At 31.7% G+C, this 18,262-nt stretch overlaps 1 long non-coding RNA gene across 1 annotated transcript; it reads right to left on the bottom strand.

The window, feature by feature from the left end:
* Window positions 1–3,792: 3,792 nt before the first annotated feature.
* LOC127708160 (uncharacterized) lies at window positions 3,793–7,779 on the bottom strand. Its single transcript, XR_007985176.1, has 2 exons — window positions 7,667–7,779; window positions 3,793–4,806 (listed from the first exon to the last, which is right to left on the bottom strand). It is a non-coding gene; the product is annotated as an uncharacterized LOC127708160 (long non-coding RNA).
* Window positions 7,780–18,262: the final 10,483 nt, after the last annotated feature.

Below are 18,262 nucleotides of genomic sequence, written 5' to 3'. Positions count from 1 at the left end.
AATTTGTATTATATGTCTCTGCTCATTCTTATCCTGATTCTGATCTTCCGTTTAGGTGTCAGACCACCCGGCAATTCACCTACTCCAATTTAAAATCATCCCAATCCCATAAATGGTCTCAAATAAAAGGGTTTTTTTTTTTACCTTAGATACTATTGACCTATACTAAATGAAAAATGTTCATGACCATAACTACATTGTTGATCAATAAATGGCCCATTACTGATAACTGATGAAAAAAGGGGGGAATATTCCTTTTGATTATTTTTCAAACACATGGTAAAAGTTGTGAAGAGTCTTTAAATCAGTAGGAAAAAAGAAAGATCAACAAAAAATATCTTGATATTGAAAGTTTATGTTCCTGTAGTCAGAAATTGAATTCAAGTATTTTCTATTAAATTCATACATTTACAATTCCCTATACGGTTGGTTTTTCATTTGAACAACCCTGACACACCTTATACACACTGTTATACGACAAGAAATGCCTTAAAATATGCATTATCTCTATGATAACTTAATTACAATTAGGCACTTCAGTCGAGAGGTCTTTGACTTTTCTTTTGAAATATAATGTGACATGCAACACAGTGATCTTTCTGATAAGATTTAAGCACGCTCACATACCCCACGTCCCACATTGTCACTGGGCAGACAAACTATCAACAGATTTCTAATTTCAAAGACTTGTAACTCCTACAAAAGTCAACTGATAAAAAATTCTTGTGAGGATATGCACATTTGAATATTATGTCTTTAATTATCTACAAAGTTTCATGAACTTCTGTTACAAGTGTGGTTTCAGAGGAGTTGTGATGACAAGAACAGGACTGAAGGACAGACAAACACTATAACCAACGGAACTTTGTTCTGTGAGGTAAAATAAGATGCAATACAAATTTTTTTTATCAACATATATAAATATAAAACAAAACGAAATTATAATAAAAACAAATTATGTAAAAAAAACCCAAATCATTTCAATAAAAACTATGATGGTTGCGGACCCTTTTGTTGAAATGCCGATGAATATTTTATAAATAGACAATATGTTATTGGCACAAACACATTTACAATAAATGGTAATGACCGAAGGGATAAACATGGTAGTAAAATGCAAACAATTATGTGAATATACAATACATGTATAATAAAAAATCTATTGCAATAGATTACTTCTCACATTAATATTGAAACAATTCATTACGAAAGAGGAAGATAGTTTTAGTGCCATGTAAGATTTATTATTAAGTATAAGCTTTATTTTAAATTTATTCATTTATCGCACAAAAGGGTTATACTTTTTTAGTAATTTTGGAGATTTTGAATTCAAAAGTCTCTCTGATACTTGAGTACCCTCTACAGTGTAGTAGCATGTGCTGTTCATTTTCAATTTCACCACTTTTGCAGATTTCAAAGTATGACACAGGCATGAGATAACTATAACAATACTTTAACTAGGAGCAAGTTTAAATTAAGGTTGACTGCACAATTCAATAGTTCTTATATATATATATATATATATATATATATAAGTCTAAATTGAAAACAACGTTCAAACCTATGATTGCGTTGGATAAAAACCACAATTTTTATACGTGTGCATGCAAAACAAATTTCTTGGTAGAGGGGTCTAAATACAGCACAAACAACATTTTCCAAAAGACCAAAAAAGAGAAAAAGTATATTTTAACAAAACGCATTTGACTAACAGGTCGAACAACAAATGTTCTTAAACCCTGCTGACTGCCATTGGCGATTGCCAAATAAACGGATCACCGATGTAATAAATGGATCTTAATTTTAAATTAAATACTTAACAGAAAACAATAAACTTGCGGAAAAGATGATATACCACAAACAAAAGGTGCAAAGGTTATATATATATATATATAAGTCTAGAGATTTGCACAACGATACTAATATAAGATGGTATTATACGAAGATGTTGTTAATAAATAGTGTTGACAAATATTTTGGCTTAACAAATAGCCTTCTTCAGTGTAAGAAGGCTATTTGTTAAGCCTAAATATTTGTCAACACGATTTATTAACAACATCTTCGTATAATACCATCTTATATTAGTATCGTTGTGCAAATCTCTAGACTTATATAATTTTTTTCCTTATCTGCACATTATCGTCTATTCTAGACGATCTGGTACATAGTAAATTTGCTGGTTGGTCCTTTTTATAGACTTCTATATATATATATATATCTTTCTTTAAACAAGTTAAACAATCACCTCTTCATTTTATTTATTAATGACATTATGTTGCTTACCAATGTAAATGATGTCAGACCTTGACATTTGCAATCAAGATCATTTTTAGAATATTTTTTGTGTCAGTCTGTATTTTAAAGAGTTCTGGAAGAACTGAAGAAATAAATAAACTGAAGAAACTATACCATGGAATGTATACTGCTGCAAAACTGGATACATGGTAAGCGGTTGGGAACCAACAATTATTATAACCCGGTTGGGAACCAACAACTATTATAACCGCCTAGTACCAACATGAAGGGGAGTTATAATTTTCAGTCATTTAATAAAACATCTCCACCTATTTTTATTTATAAAAGGCAGAAAAAAAACAAGCATTCTGTGAGTATTGCCTGGCAATACATAGTCCCCTACCGGTTAAAAATTCATTGTACTGGAATAAAATGCTAACTTGATCTATAACTTGTCATGGTGTAAACTTTATACCAAATATCAAGTCAATATCTTCATGCATGACGAAAAAAAAATGTGGAAAATTGATGATTTGAGTGAATTTTCTAAGTCCAAGGACCACAACTCTGCACAAAATCATCAGACCGGAACAAATTTCGAATTTGATCTGTAACTTGTCATGCTCAAACTATATACCAATCATGAAATCAATATCTTCAAGCATGACAAAAAAAAGTGTGGAAAACTGATTATTTGAGTGAATTTTCTAAGTTCAAGGACCATAACTCTGCACAAAATCGTCAGACTGGAACAAAATTCGAACTTGATCTGTAACTTGTCATGATTAAACAATACATCAAATATCAAATCAATATCTTCAAGCATGAAGAAAAAAAGTGTGGAAAACTGATTTGCCGGACTGACGGATAGACAGACAGACAGACGGAATGCAAACCTAAAGTCCACTTCGACTTCGTCAATAGGGGACTAAAAAAGAATTACCTTAAATCATGTCAGTTGTGCCCCGAAAAAATAATGTTGGTAGGAAGGTTAAATAATTTTATTTTAAAAATACTTACATAAACTACATAGGGAACTGTTCTGGACTGAAATGACTTTAATGGAACTAAACAATCAAATTGCTTGTCAAGTTGTGATCACTGAAGTGTAAAGATTGCTTTCATTTTGAAATTTTGTGAATTTAAAAAAAAAATCATTGAATTGTATTTTGCTATGCAAGTAAAAAATTGGAGTTATCTTCCTTTGTTCATGATTGTACATTTGTAGTTGAACCTATTATTTATAACAGATTCATACAGTGAATTTTTAATAAAAATATGTTTTCTTGACAAGTATGGTAATTGAAACACACATCATATTGTAACCTTAATATCAAAGTATAACATTTAATTAATAAATTGCATGGCATTGATTGGATATGATCAGATAGTGCTATCAAAGGTAGTCATCAACCTTGGAAGATATAGATATCAAGTCAGTACCATAGGGTTTATTACCCCAAAAATGTCACTTAAATGTGTTAACTACCGTAACTACGTAGACAGAACTCTATATTTGGTCTTACAAACTTTCCTTAATTCAGGATTAATGCCATCTATAATTCAATATTTTATTTAATAAATATGATTAAATCAATGAAAGAAATAAGACCACAGGCTAATCATTTCCATGCATACTTGCTGTTGCTCATTTGGTGAACATTAATTCCCTTTGACATACAATCGGTACAAAAATAAATTTTCAGATCTTTGTTATCAATATCCATAGAGAGCGCCTGCAAATTACTTTTTTCACTGGACTCTTTTTGGCATGCGTCACACTTGTATACTTTGCCGGACTTTTCAACATGTTCATTGTCGGCATGTTTTTTCATATGTTTCCGTAGCAACCCATGCTGAGTAAAAACTTTAGAGCAAAGTCCACATTTATAAAGTGTTTCATTACAATGTTTGTTAGTCATGTGCTTTTTTAGCATGAAAATATAATGGAAACTTTTATCACAAATACTGCAGTTGAAAGGTTTATTGCGATGTCTTCTCTTGTGTACATCTAAGCCATTTTTTGTATGAAAGGATCTCCAACACTGATCACATTTATGAAGTTTAATATCTGCATGCATTTTATGCTTCTCAAGCAACATTTTCTCGTCGAAGTCTGCTCCACATTCAGTGCATATATATGGTTTGACGCCTTCATTAGTATGGCAGCTGATATGACATTCAACAGAAGCTTGATCGCTAAATTCTTTATAACAAACACCACATTTATAAGGTTTTCCACCGTTATATTTATACACACATTTATGTATTTTTCCAGTGTGTGATGTTACTTGAACTTGAAAGTCAGAACTCTGACCTGTCCCTTCCTCACACATTTTAGAGTTGAGAGTTATTTTTGGTAAAGGTTCATCTTCAAGTCCATTGTGTTCTTCATTCATGTTGTGTAAAATAAATTACTGCGACTGACTGGAAAATACGATAAAAATATTCCTCTTCAACAAGTTTATACCAGAATGTCAAGGTTACATACATTTGCTGTCATGGAGACTGGACTTAGTGAGACTGATATCACGAAAACTTCATTCTTTTACACAGCAGAATTAAAATGTGCTGTAAAATCAAACAAAATATAAATGAGAATTTAATAATAAATGTGCTTTTCTTTAATAAATAAATGAATAATGCTATAGATGAGGGTCTGAAATCACTCTGAATGGGGTTTACAAATTAGAGATTGTGGGCAAATATATAGTCTGAGATAACGAGCCAAAAAATTAAGAATAGAGAAAAATGGATTCAAGAGGTTAAAAAATACAGAAACACAGACCCTGTCGTAGTCAGACCCGTTTTCAAACTTTGAACATATTTTTTTTTGCCAGCAAAATAGAAAATATGGTATTGTGCCGGCTCTAGCTAAACGGAAGCTAATTTTGCCAGTTAAAAAACAATTTTGTGAGATTTTATTCTTATGCATACATGTAGCATTAGACTGTGACTGATTTTGGAAGTAATTTCAACTACATGTTTTGATATGATTTTATTGCTATAAATGGATGCTCAATACTTTTATTTCCATTTTCACTTGGATTCATAAATGTTTATAAATGATTTTATGTATCTCAAATATTGTTACTGTATCTTATAATTATTTAACTATACAAGTAATAATTTGATTCTTTTATGTTGACAATGCACATTTTTGCAGTACTTTTCAAGAGTAAATATTAAAATTCTCTGTTTAAGAACTGGCAAAATAACAAATTCACTATATCATGTATATTGCTGTCACTGGCAAATTAGCCATTGCTGTAGAAATATGCTATTTTGCAGGTTAAAATTAAGATATTTAATCAGAGTCAGAAGAAGAGCATATTTTCTATTGCCACTGCATTTGTTCATTTTATTTTAACAAAGATTGTTATACATAGGTTTTTGACCTGTTGATACAATTTATAATTTATTTTTGTTATTTAATGTTTACTTATTCAGTGTTATATCTAGTCTCACTATTTTTAATATATACCACCTTTGATAAGTGTTTAGTATGACAATAAATTTTCACTTTTGTTCTCGTACTAGGAACAACAAAATTATTTCTGTACTCCACGTATACCTTACAACAAAATTATTTTTATTTACGTGTGTACGTTATTTTATTTGGCGGCATTTTGTCCAAGGTTATGGTTGTCTTTCTGATATTGTTAAATATCTAACCCCTTGTTTTATTAATTTTGTATTTACATTGTGTCATAGATCAAATTTATTCGTTCAATGTATGTTCACTTGTTTTTGTTAATATATCTTTTGACTGAGTTAAGCCATTTTAATTGATATTTTATAGTGTGTCTTTCGATGTTGTGATGTTACACTATTGTTTCAGGTAGTGTGAAGGTTGGCGCCTATTAAAACATTTAAACCCGCTGCATTTCAGGCCTCTACAATAACTTTTTTTTCAACTTGTCCAATAGGACAAGTACATACCAAAACTTACTTATCCGAATGGAATTGTAACTTGTCTGAAAAAAATCCTAATATCAACCTTTTTTGCATTTTAATTTGATTCACCAAACAAAATGAATTAAAACAAAAGAACAGAATTTGATTTATATCTCTTGAAATCCTTTTCAAAAATATGAGTCAGGAACAACTGAATCTAGTCATGTCACGGGACTTAGGTTCTAGTTTTCATCAATGCCAAAGTCTCATCAGACTCAGCACATGAGGCACCGTCAGGTAGGCCTGTCAGCCTACACCGTCATTGTTTTGTCTACATATGATCAAATATGATTCTAAGAATTTTATGGTCAATAATTTAATAATTTCTTCATTTTTATTTAAAAAATATTTTTGTGAGAAAAAAAATTATGGTACTTTAATATTATAAAGCAACAGAATAAGGTAGGGAAACGAGGTACTGGTTTGTCTTGGTCCCGAAATGTCTCCTATGGTGCCAAACTGTCTATTAAACATGTCTATTAAAAATGTCTCCTGCCAAACTATCTATTAAACATGGAGCCAATCGTTTTCGTGCTGGTGCCGAACTGTCTTGTAACTTTACCTTATCTACAAAGTGCATCGCTGATTCCGATCAGTAAGACTGGTTTCCGAGAATAGTATGCGTTTTATCTGTAAAGAACTATCTAACAAAGAACCAGTTTTAAATTATCGACTGCAAGTAAACATGTATTTGTTTTTATCTTCTTTTCTTGTTTTTTTGTTTATAATTACTTTGATCATCAAATTTGGATTTAATTTATTTTCTGAAGAATAATTTTACTTGTCCAGTCGGACAAGCTTACTATGGTTTTTACTTGTCCGACCTTTTTTTCCTCTGGTACCGGACAATCGGACAAGCGTTATTGTCGAGCCCTGCATTTGTTTGCACCAGTCCTAAGTCAGGAACCTGATGTTCAGTGGTTGTCGTTTGTTGATTTGGTTCATAAGTGTTTCTCGTTTCTCGTTTTTTATATAGATTAGACCGTTGGTTTTCCTGTTTGAATGGTTTTACACTAGTCATTTTTGGGGCCCTTTATAGCTTGCTGTTCAGTGTGAGCCAAGGCTCCTTGTTGAAGGCCTTTTTTGACCTATAATGGTTTACTTTTGCAGATTGTGACTTGGATGGAGAGTTGTCTCATTGGCACTCATACCACATCTTCTTATATCTATTTGATGATTTATATCTGGGAATAATAAACTCAATATATTTTGTTCCAGTTTATATCAAAGTCAGAACCACCAGAATCAGAAACAATTTAAAAAAAAATTAAATAGTGCAAGTGCCTCACGATGTATTTTAAAACAACTCCCATAACGTAACGGTTCAAGACGTTGAGACATTGTCATACCTGCTTTCCATAGTTTCTTGAAAAGTGGCCATAAATAAAATCATTATAGTAATCATGCGTTACATCGACTCTGTAAGAAATCTATAATGCAATTGTTTTACTTCATATGAAAAATGAAAACTTACATTCTTCATTCTATAAATAATGATAATATAAATATTGTTAACTGTAACATCATCCAACAGCTTTCCGCTTTGAGAAATACAACCACAACCAAAGGGAGGATATCCAGTCTTCTTAATTTGTACGACAAGCAATTTGTGATATTATATACGAGATATGAAATACGAAATATTTTTTATTAAAGAAAGATCAATTATGAACATAAATATAAATAGCATAGATAAAACAAAGAATAACATTTAAACAGGCTAACTAAAATTAATACTACACAAGTATCAAAATATTATGTGTTCCAAGGGGAGTAACTCTAGTATAAAATAAGATAAGTAATTTATAAATAGCAAAAAAAAAATTTCACACTTTTATTCTAAGTAAAAAACACATGTTAATGTACTTAGCTATACTTTTGCATACATCAGTGTCTTCATTACTTAACAACCACATAAACTGGGCATTAATATTTGTAGTATTAGTAATGTTTTTATTTAAACAGTTGCATGTAGACTAACTCCTTCCTTAAATGAGAAAATTTTGGACAGTTTAATAAAAAATGTAACTCATCTTCCACCAAATTTATATTACAGTAAAATCTTACAAATCCTGTTATCTATGGGAGTTTTTGGTATAGTGTATCTACCACTTTCAATATGAAGTTTATGACTGCTGGTTCTGAACCTTGTCATACTTACTCTCAGTATCATTATCATTATTTACAACAGATAAATATTTTTCAAATTTAGAAATATTCTTAAATAATCTATATGTTCTCAATTTATCACTAGTTTGAAGTTGATGAGACCACTGTTTTTCAAATTTACACTGAAGACACTTTCTTACTACTAACAAAAAATTATTTTTAACAGATTTTGGATCCTTATAAAAGTGTGACAATCCACATTCATTCAAAATACATTTAATACAACTAAGCCAACATTGTTGGTTATTATCTATCATAGTAATATGTTCAGCTAATGCTTCTGACAGTTAAGCATCTTTAGGTTTATCATTATATAATCTAATCCAGTACTTAACCATTGACATAATAATATCAATATACAATGGAAAACGGCCTAGCTCACCATACAATGCCAGTTTACATGTTTTTCTATTTACTTTCAGCAGATATCTGCACATATTGAGATTTATCTTTTCAATTGGTACAGTATTAAAAATCTGGTCGAATATATTTTCACTGTTATATTTATTACATTTTCTGGTGTCAAATATGCCCAGAATTTCAGAAGCATACAGTACAACTGGTTTCACAGTATGATCAAATATAAATGTAAAATTTTGAATGTCACAAGGAGTATTTTTAAATATATTAGTCAATTTAGGTCATTGAGGGCACTTTTGAAACTCCCATTCAAACTAATTAGAGCATCCAAATATCTATATTGATAACCAGACTCAATACTCTTGTCGTTTTTAAAAAAACTTTCTAGATATCATCCGTCCACTTTTATTAAATATCATCACTTTAGATTTATTTTAATTTATTTCAAGCCCCCAATTTTCACAATAGTTATGGACCTTGTTATATATGTTCAAATCAATTTAACTCAACACGCATTAACGTAAAAAGGTGTACCTGACCTCCTCTTCAATTTTGATCAGATTTTTGTCAATTGTTTGGATTAAAAAAAAAATGTTGCCGGGGGTAGAGATGCAAATAAAAGCTTTAAAAATCATTCTTTTATTTCTGTATGGTTTTTTTTTGGTGGAATTTAAAATTATGCTTAAGCATAAACATGCAGTTCAAAATGTATTTGCACCTACGATAATCTATTGTTTCGTGAAAATGTGTCTTCAATTTAAAAGTATACAGATATCTAGAAGCTCCATGCTTTAATTTGAGTATAAACTAGGCACGTACAAATGTATATAAGTTGCAAAAATCCTAAATTATGCACATACATACTTTTAAAGGCCATATAAACTTAGGTAAACAATTCAAATATACCAACTTGACTCTTGACCATTTCTTTCCATTTCTTTTGTTTAAATTACACTGAATATCAGCCCTGTATATAAGTTATAGTCCGTTTCCTCACGAACACGATAATTCGTACCTTTGTCATCTTGAAAATCAACTAAGTGGTACTTTTTTATTTTCCAAATTAGGTATACAAAAAAAAGGGGGGGGGACATACAAACAAATACGGTCCTTCACATTATAAAATATTATTTACATAAGGGAGCTACCATTTGATTTTTATGGGGAGAGGGGGGGGGGGGGGGGGCTAGGATGAAAAAATCTATTTTTCACTCTATTCGGTCTTGCCTTTTTTATTAGTTTATCCTGACTTTATTTTACATATATTGTCATCCTGCCTTTTTTTTGCCAAGTTGCTCATCCTGCCCTTTTTTTACTCAAAACTTTTTTTTTCAAATTTCATCTAGCCCCCCCTTTCCCACCATAAAATTCAAATGGCAGCTCCCTAATACTCATTAAATTTACATACAAAGTCACGCGCACAGCTTATTATATGTAAACAAGCAGAACATTGAGATATTGCTCACTAATGATAGTATCATACCCCGCTATAAGTATTTCGTAAACAGGAATGAATTTGAAAACGCATTACATGATGAAGCATGTTATCATGAAGCCTGAAGCAAATTTCAGGAAGCCTTATTTGTAGACAATAGTTCCGTAGCAAAATCCAACATCAATTCCATAAATGGCCAGTATATATTTGTGAGAATATTATGTACATATACGGTAAACAGGAAGTAGATGAGCGATGAATCTGAAACCGATCCATACAGTATATATCGCATGCCAACAACGAAGAAACTTGATAACAAATTTCAGGAATCTAGCTATTATTTGTAGTTTCCTACAGAAAAAGCGACGAAAATTCCATATATGATATAAAAAGAAGATGTGGTATGATTGCCAATGAGACAACTCTCCACAATAGACCAAATGACACAGAAATTAACAAGTATAGGTCACCGTACGGCCTTCAACAATGAGCAAAGCCCATACCGCATAGTCAGTTATAAAAGGAACCGAAATGACAAATGTAAAACAATCCAAACGAGAAAACTAACGGCCTAATTTATGTACAAAATAATGAACGAAAAACAAATATGAAACGAAGCAACAAACGACAACCACTGAATTACCGGTTCCTGACTTGGGACAGGCACATACAGAATGTGGCGGGGTTAAACTAGTTTGAAGGCGCCAACCCTCCCCAACCTGGGACAGTGGTGTAACAGTACAACATAGGAACAAACTATAAAAATCAGTTGAAAAGACTTAAATCATCAGATGGATACAAATAGAAATACATCCAACAAAAACACAAGGTGGACGTGGTCGGGTACTTGTACATCTAAAAAAAAAAAACCCCACTTATCACAGATCTGACAGCTAGTTCAAAGCCAATAACAACTAATAAAAAAAAATCATGCATCTAAGACTAAATTATCAATCAGTACACATCAACATCCAATGGATTTAGTGTAAAGACGTCATAAACAGTCAGAGAAGAACATGACCTTGTGCAATGCCAAATACAGGTATCGACAGACTGTAGAGCCATGATCGAATGTGCATATGTATATAACAATAATATTTAGTTTGATTTTAATTTATGACAATTTCATTACGAGGATACAGGTATTCAGTTAACAGGAAGTTGATGTGTGATGAATCTGAAACCGTGTCACATGTATAGCATGATTACATGAAGCTCAATAACAAATTTCGTAAAGCTGTTATTTAGTTCCCTAGAGAAATGGGACGATATTTCACACATGGCCATTAATATATATATATATAAATATTCGGTAAACAGGAAGTTGATGAGTTATGAATTTGAAACCGCGTCACACAGAAGAGCATGATGATAAAAAGCCTGGTAACCAATTACAGGAAGCTATTTTATGTAGTTCATGAAAAAAATGCGAAAGACGGACATACGGAAATACGGCCGGAAATTCGGATGGACAAACATACAGGGGTCAAACAGGCTGCTACTCCAGAGATGAGGCAAATTGTCCTCTGCTTCTTTTTTAGACTTATTATTATTATTATTTTTCTTGTAAATGCCAAGAGAAGAAAGATTATGCAAAAACTGCAAACAAATTGAAGATGAAATTAATTTCTTTTTATATTGTGATATTAACAGTTATATTAGAAAAGTTATTTTGATTTTTTGATAAATAAGAATATGCACTTTACAGATTTAAATGATATAGATAAAAATGTATGGTATAATGGCAATACAGATTTGAATTGAATTGAATTGAAAATTTTTACATTTACTGAAAATTTATATATTTGGTTGCTTAGCTGCAACATTTACCAAAGGACGATGCTCTACGATTGCGGACATAAAAGCTCTCGCAAATCTCATCGTACTTGACTCAAGAGAAACAAGCATAAAGAAACAAATGATCAATATTATTCACAGCAATTAAATAGCAGTAATAGTTATGGGTCATTCTGGAAAGGTTAATAAAAGTGATGAGTACATGTAAGTCTTATAGAAAAATTGCAACTTTAATGGAAACTCTAACTTCAGTAATACACGAAAATACATTTTAACATAAATTTTATTAGTTTAATTTCTCATAGAGTAATATTATAATAATGTCATTTAAGATACATTTCACACAAGTCTGTTTTCTTCTTAAGCCATGGCGTTGTCAGTTTATTTTCGACTTATGAGTTTGAATGTCCCTTTGGTATCCTTCGCCTCTCTTTTAACAACAATGACATACATAGTTATAAGAATGACATTTCAGCTATAAATTCAGTTATTTAAAAACTAAAACAAAAGAATTTTAAAAAAGAGTCTGAGAAAACAGAGCTTGATATAAAACTTGCTTATCAAATAACTGTTAGAAATTTCTTAATATAATTTACTTTAGAAAATCATAACATACGGATTGGTAACTCCAAGGACGTACAAAATAAATGAGATACTTTGTCTTGTAAAATTGAAATTTGAATATCATGAAATATTTAGGATTATATATAATCAAGAAAATCAGTACTCGTCTATTGTTCTTTATTCAATGACAAAGTTTACGAAATTTAGAACAAACATACCAAAATAACGTTAAAATATGCACGAAGGACTTAAAAATCACATTGTAAGCACAACACTATGTCAAATATAAAGTTTTCTGAAAGCACTGACTTCTTTATATCCGTAATTTTCATTACCTCATTTTTGCATATCATATCCCTTTTCTTTCATTTGCAACGTACTCATCTGAGTATAAGGCATACATCTTGGCCAAAACATTGTTTGTGTATCAAATATCTATACCCCGTTTAATATACACTTGGGCTAGGTAAAATCCTTTAAAATGGTCTGTTCAACTATCGTACTGACCCGAATGTCATCTGCTCTTTTCTGGTCACCAGAAGCCATTACACTTCAAATCTTAAGGCAGACAATTACCATTCGCTCCAATCCTCACAGGGTACGATACTATAGTAATTCTTTCTGCGGAATAGCCATTGGACATATCTGAAAAGCATATTCGTCGACACTGATGCATGTTTTCATAATAGTTGGTAAATAGTTATAATATTTGGTGAACTGCTTCCTTTCTATCTCATTCAATTGGATTTTGATGCACATTTTGTGCATATTAGAAAGACGTTTTACAGCTTGATTAATCATTAGAAGTCTTTAAGAAGAATACTCCTTGAATTCGATATCTTTATTTTTAGCTTCTTTGGCAGCTCTCCTATTGTTCGCACCGATTTCACCTGGAATTATTCATGTCAACTTGCTATTGTCTCTATCTTTGTCTTGTACATGTTTGTCATATACTATTATTGACGTTTTCTAATTATGTCCAGATTCGACACAACTCTTAACGCACGTGCAGCTGACATCTCTGTTCCAAATTTCCCAACAAATTGACGTTGTTATCTGATTCAGTTTATTGAGGGTATACCTTAAATTTAGATGCAAATATATGTGTCTTTTCTGCAATATCTTCTTTCGATACTTTTTACAACATAACCAATGATTCTTGCTCTTGAATAGTCTTAACAAACAATTAAGCATACGTTCTTTCCACGTAAAACTAAATCGTTTTCTGTTTTTTAATGTGCTCTAACACCACTGGGAACCCCTTTTCATGTCCATTTTCTTGAAAATTCCAAGTAACCTGTAATCCTTGTCTTAATATTTCCTTTGACAATAGATAACAGTTTCGTCTGACTATACTGGCTGTAAGGACAATCCCTGAAGAAATGAATTATGTCTATATTATTGTTTTCATTAATGATTTTGTCTAGAATTGGTTTAAGAAAAGCCCATATAACACTTGAATTGTGGTGTAGGCAATCTGAAACTACGCCGAACGTTTAAGTTCTTCATTGAGGGTAATACACTTTTATGTGCAAAGTGATCATTTGCTTGGATGCACGAAAACGCATACTTTTGATTTATGTTGAAAGCTTGCAAAGGAAGCTATATCATCAAAACAAACGTGTATCAAAACTTCATTTTGCTGTAAGTTTTTCCATCATGTTCCTGTACATAGTGGTTAAATTGGTTTTTAGATATTGAATGTATGGACCTTTGCAGTTTACAGCATAATATGTCGATTAAAGAATCTATACTGTTAGCATTGTTTCCTTTGACTCTTAGTGTGACTTCATTCTCTTTATTATTTACAAGCAAAAACCTTTCACGAATTACTTGGCGATGCTTTCGGTCATAACTCGTCTCTGTGTCTTTGTTTTTTTTCTCGTCTCTGTGTCTGTGTCTTTGTTTTTTTTCTTGTCTTTGTGTCTTTGTTTTTTTTTCTCGTCTTTGTGTCTTTGATTTTTTCGTTCCATTCATTGCTGTCGGATACTTGATTTCTAGTGTGATTCTGCTTATGTCATCTCTTGCAGTCGACTCTGTGGTAATCTTTTACTTAGGGAGCCTTTATTCTGGCGCTGTGTGCCTGCTATAAAACTAAATCCATTCACTACTTCTGTGATGATTTAGTATTTCCTTATAAGCTTCCCTCATATTTTGATAACTTGCTAAGGGTTTTCACCAAAAAATTGACGTGCGCATTTGTGTATAAAAAGCGGACTCCAGAATCACTTTTGTTTATTTTTTCTGTCCTTGTTGTATGAAAATGAGAGCTTTGATGTTACACATATTGAAACAGCGTAGAGGGACAATGCTTGCCTTTGAACCCATAAGAAACAGTATTAAAATATTTCAATTATTTCTGATAACAATAGCTAAATGATGTGGTGTTACAATGTTTCTTTTAAAATCGATTGATAATATCTTCCTAACACGTTTGTTTACCTTTTCATTGATTACTGATTTCCATTTGTGCTTGCGCTTTGTGGTTGGCGAATTTTAACGCCAAATGTCATGGCTAAGGTTACAGCATACAGAAAAGCTGTCGGCGAATTAAAAAACGGAAAGACAATTCAAAAGCAATACATCTTTGAATATTTGGGTAAAATAAAGGTGGTCTTTGTACACGTGTTTTATAGTAGAACTTAGCCGTTAAAAAATATAAAACATATTCAACTTTTTTGTTAAATTTAAGGTATCATATATATGACTTTAGTATATATTTGATATTTCAGTACTTCTGTTTAGATGCAGGTTCGAGTTAAAAGTGTCTATTTGCGCTTTTTGATATGACATCTGCACTTAAATTTTTATTTGTTTTGTGATTTCTCTGTTTCTTTATCTGGGCTATGCAATCGGAAGGTTTGACGTGCAAGAGTTACAGTTGTATCGGTAAAGCTTAAAAGTCAATAAATATCGATATCATAGAACATTTATATATGTTTATACAAAAAAATAATAATAGATAAAACATAAAGGACACAAACATTCATCACAGGTCCACTTGCAGGTGGTTTGATAACTGTAACCTTAAGCTTGAAAATGACCAAAGTTGATATGGTTGACTCACTTATTTTTCCCTTACTGAAATTTAGCTTACATTTAAAAAAAAAAAAAAAAATAAAAAAAAAAAAAAAAAAAATCCCAGTTTGGAAACTGAAATAAGATCATGTAAGGTTTCACAAAAAAAATGGAGGAATAAAGGCAACAGTATTATACCGCCGTTCAATAGTCATAATTCGATTAAGCAAAAACAAATCCGGGTAACAAACTAAAACCGAGGGAAACACATCAACTATAAAAGGAAAACAACGGAACAACAGAAACACTGACTACAACAAAAGCAAACGCCAACCTACATAGAAACGGACTGTCTGATAACAACTGCCATATTCCGGACTTGGTACAGGATGTTTTAAGAAAAAAATCTTGGGTTGAACGTGGTTTTATGGCTAGCCAAACCTTCCGCTAATATGGCAATGTTAAAAATACCGCTAAAATGACTATTATGTGACTAAATTTCGATTTGTAATATCATAGATGTATATCATAACTATATTGAAAGCAAGGTAAAACATATATACATATTCTACCTGATAAACTACATCATTACGTTATAGTCACGTTATTTATCCTCTGCATGTGGTTGTTTTATGTGTTTCGAGACGATCTGATGAGTCAATCCCTTTCCAACTGTTTTTTTAAGTTTGTTCTTATGTTTTGCGGTTACACCTCCTTGGATTAGTGCTTCGGACGCATGAAATTTTATCAAGTGTTTTTTTAATTTTTACAGCACTGGATCGATACCGCTGCAGGTGAACAATCAGTCCACGAGGGTGTCATCAATCAGTAGTCAGGACTTCGGTCCAAACATGATTTATCAGAAAATTTGTAAAAATTGACCGTTTGTAAATTCAGAAATGATTAAGAAACTAAGGTTTCAACTCCCACAGGCAACGTTGACTCTAAATGGAATTGTCTCTAATTTTCAGGTCTTTTTTGGACATACAGCTATTCAACTGTTCTTATACATCCTTGGCTTTCAAATGATCTGCATTGAACAATCATGATGAAGATAAATCCAGAAAAGCGCTTCGTTGAAGTGTTGTTTCTTTTTTAAGGGAAGGATTAAGCGCTCAGTAACATGTTTAACTCCACCACACTATACATTTGCCAATCCCAAGCCAGGAGTCGCAAATTTAGCGGTTGTAGTTGATTGCTGTCTTGTCATATTTGTATTTATTAAGCTGTTTTGTCAAAAAATCAGGCTGGTGGTTTTTTCGTATGGATCGTTAAACATTCTGTCATGTCTGGTTCTTTTATTACTACCGGTATGGGGTTTTCTCATTGGCGAAGGTCGTACTGTGACCTATTTATTTGCTTAAATCTACGTCATTTGGACTCTAGTGGATAGTTGTTTTACTTACAATGATACACATATCTCCTTATTATGTCCTAAACCGGCTTAAATACATACACATAATTGGGGTAAATAGCATATTATAAATTCCAAGTGTTGATAGATGGTAAGCCATATAAAAATAACTAGAAAAGTATGAGAATTTTTACTTACATGATTGCGAAATAATGCAATAAATTAAACAAATTTTGACTTAATACAAAATAAACAAGCAAATTACCATCAACACTGATTTTATTATGCAAAACTATAAATACAAACGGATCTTTATATTGACTTGTGGAACAATATTGTTTTCTTAATGCGTGATTTTAACCTCGATGGTTTTTAAAAAATCTGTTCACATCGTGTCAAATATTATTTCAATAAGAAATGTTCACCTTAATTTGAACTTTTTCATGTTATAATATATACTTCCTACTTTTTTGTATAATTCCTTTTGTAAATGCCAGTTATATGGGGAAAAGTACATATGTATTGCATACACATGATACATATATAAGCTTATTACATAAATTTACATGCAGTAGATTTGTTCCATCAGAATTACCAGTAAACCGATTTATATTGAACGTATGATAATATAAATACAATATTGGAATATATTGTCCATGGACGAAAATCCCCATCAATGCAAATGATGATTTAATTTTTATACCTGATTTCATGTTGTAATATAACACCTATTATTCACGTTTTGCAATTTTTTTGGCCCTCATTGCTCTTCAACTTTGTAATTTTAACCTTTTTGATTCGAGCGTCACTGATGAGTCTATCTAGACTAAACGCGTGTCTAGCGAACAAAATTACAAGTCTGGTATCTTGGATGAGTATATTTCACAATAACTCATGGTTATCTTTTATTTTCATATTTATTCCATTCTTGCAATGGCAATGACCAGATGTTTATGTAGTATTTTCAGTGGTAGTACTTAATGGACTTGAAAATTCCAACACAAAAAGTCAGTGAAATACAAAATAAGATAACTTTGAATTGTTTCGTCCGGCACTTTAACCCATATTGAGGAAGGGGCGCCTGTTTGACTGCGACATATACATAGAAAACTAGCCACGTCAAGATGGATTGAGGAGGTTAAATCCAATGCCCGCGTTAATTTGGAGAGTACCACCGAAATAACCCTTGCAATGCTTTAGTGGTTAATGGCAGATCTATTGCAAAACAATGCCCCTTCCAAGTTTACTTCGCTTCATTGACATTAAAATTTTGACATGGCTTTATAAAAAAACAAATGGAGCGGCTTGTATTTTCCCCAAAGTAACACTTTGATAGCAATACTGTTCACTGCAGTAAAACCAAATGCTTTACA

Source organism: Mytilus californianus, unplaced genomic scaffold, assembly GCF_021869535.1.
Source record: "Mytilus californianus isolate M0D057914Y unplaced genomic scaffold, xbMytCali1.0.p SCAF_7, whole genome shotgun sequence".
In the NCBI taxonomy this organism is placed as follows: domain Eukaryota; kingdom Metazoa; phylum Mollusca; class Bivalvia; order Mytilida; family Mytilidae; genus Mytilus; species Mytilus californianus.
The sequence above is the reverse complement of the archived record's forward strand: the minus strand, read 5'-3'. Positions and strand labels throughout refer to the sequence as shown.